The sequence below is a fragment of the Festucalex cinctus genome, chromosome 11, assembly GCF_051991245.1.
Source record: "Festucalex cinctus isolate MCC-2025b chromosome 11, RoL_Fcin_1.0, whole genome shotgun sequence".
Lineage (NCBI taxonomy): Eukaryota > Metazoa > Chordata > Actinopteri > Syngnathiformes > Syngnathidae > Festucalex > Festucalex cinctus.
The window spans coordinates 10,751,805-10,754,588 of record NC_135421.1 but is presented as its reverse complement, the minus strand read 5'-3'; positions in this window follow the sequence as shown (position 1 = coordinate 10,754,588).

The window sequence follows — 2,784 nt, the reverse complement described above, 5'->3', positions numbered from 1 at the left end:
AGCATTTGCCACATCAACGATTACTAAAAGAACCTTAGCTCCCTCTATGACCATTCCCCCATTTTGCTGAATAAAATGTATACTAATGTAAATAATCTTTATTTTGGTATGTTCTCCTCAGGTTCAAAAACATTTAGTCATAATTACATAAAAAATATTTAGCAATAAATGGGTTACCCATATTTTGGTCATTTATTAAAACTTACTACCTGACATGTTTGCATAAGATATTTTCCTCTCATTCACAGCAAACTTGAACGATTGCCATCTAGTGGTGGGCTAATAAAACACTCATTTTGAAAAAAAAAAAAAAAAAAACACTATTAATTTCGATATGTTCTATTACATGTGCATTGGTCCGGCCTCATCTGAAATGTTGACTGTCCATGAAAAAAAAAAGAAAAGAAAAAAAGACTATGGTTTAACAGAGGCATTTGTCACTATAAGCAACACTAAGTCGACTTGTCATAATAAGCAAAATCCACCCTATAAAAGCTGAAAAGAAAATTTGGTTGAAGTAATGACTCTTACCTTCAACTTTGCCATGTTCAAAAAATATGGTTCCATCCTCTATATTTCGAAAAGCAAAATTATATCATATCTTCTTGAAGTCAAGAGGTAAAACAACAACAACAACAACAACAACAACAACAAGTCAATTTTCTCTCCCTTTTAAATAAGCACAAGCACAAGTATAAGATGGTGCACATGGAAGCCATCATGAGACAAGAAACATACAAATCCCATCATGCGTTGACCTGCGGCCTCTCCCGCTTCCCAGTTGAGAGAATACAACAAATCTTGTATATGTGGACTGTATTTAACATGACTCACTGAGATTACATAAATAGCTCTAGCTAAGAAGACAATTTCCAATTTCTTGTTTAGAATAAAGGAAAAAAGAAAATATATATGACTGTCTAAAACTCTCAAATATTGTTTTTACTGTTGACATGGCAACTTAAACCTGATATGTAACCATTAGAAATGCTCAAGAATATTATTTTTTTCAGTAAATGAAGGTCCACCATGTGCTCATTAAATACTAACATTTGCTAAAAATGTCCACCTTGTTAGTTTATTCATTTCCAGAGTGTAAATTAATGTAATGAATGTGACGTTCATTGGATGATCTGAACTTTTTTGGGGGATGAAACGGGGATATCTCTAAGGTATGGTGACATTGAATCACATAAAACTGTGATTTAAAAAAAAAAAGAGAGGGAGAGAGAGAAAATAAATCTAAAGAACTAGGTGTGGCATATATTATAACTGCATCCAAACTTTAAGTGCAATAATGTTAAAGCCTAGTGTTCGTCGGAAGAAAAGTGCTTAAGTCCACATTTAAGATTTATTAAACGCATTAGTAGCGCCCCCTCCATCCACGACTACGTTATGCTTACAAATTAAGTCGAATAGCATCATTTTTAACATTGCCTTCAATTTATAAAATGTCTTGACTGTATCATGACTGTCAAACAAATCATGCAGGTGACTTGCTGTTGCAACATCTAATTTTACAAACCAAGAGGAGCAAATACTCGACCTCTTTTTCTCCCATTTCTTCGCCTTGCCTCGCCGCTCCCCCAGTTTCCTACTGTGCTCTGGACAATTTTGGTAATTTTGGCATGTTTACAAAGTTCAATGCGGTTACATCAATTAATTTGCCCTTCTCCCCACAGAGAGTGAGCAAATTAGCCAGAGGAGGGAGTATTGGAACCATCATTGATAGTAATAATTGGGGATCGCATTGAATTTTAATAATGTCAGGCTCGCTTACATGTAAGATGAGTGAAGTAGAGAGAGAGGAACATATGGCCAGTAGAGGGCAGCAAGAAGCCTGAAATAATTCAACTGTAGTGATTCCCATTTTTCCTATGGAACGTTGTGCCAACATTGAATTAAAATAAATAAATAAATAAAATTATATTTATATATATATATATATATATATATATATATATATATATATATATATATATATATATATGTATAGGCTATGAAATAACTACTCAAAATTAAAAGTATCAAGGTAAAATGTGAAATAATTAAATTGTCTAATTACTTAATAACCAGTAGATTGAATTATGCATTTACAATGTTTATTTAAGCTAATGTATTTTATTTGGGGTCTGAATAATTGGATCAGAAATGTTATTCAAAAGTAACCTTAGTTCAAGAAAACCGTGCAGCATTCAGTATACATATTTCGATGAACGGTTAAAATGGCAATCATAGTTAACATGCCATGTGCCCATATCTCATTTCTTCCCTGACATCGAAGCAGGTAAGTTAACGTTAACATGTTGGTAAATTAAGTAAAAGTTTTTGTTTTGTGTATTTTTAGCCTTTGAATTAGTTACTTCCAAGTATATGTATAAGTTTTACAATAGTTAGATGAGCGCGAGCCAGCTGGTTAGCCTACATATATTGCTACAGTATTTGGTTTGCTAGCTAGCATATGAAATAGCTTGTACATATAGCAAGCTGCTAGTTAGCTTGAAAGGTAAGTAATAGTTCGTTTGTCTCTTGACAGGGTGATGTAAATAGTTTTGGCAAATTGGCATATGGGTAAGGTGTAACAAGTTATATTAGCTTATTTTGGTAACTTGACTTCTGAGTTTAATTACGTGGCTGAGCCCAGTCAATTTACACATTTACATACCACTTTTGAATTTACACACAAAATGTAAAAACTTGTAAACTGTATTACAACGACTTTACTGAATGAAATAAATAAATAAATCCAAATTAATAATGAAAACAATTCTGTAGTTTGGCAAA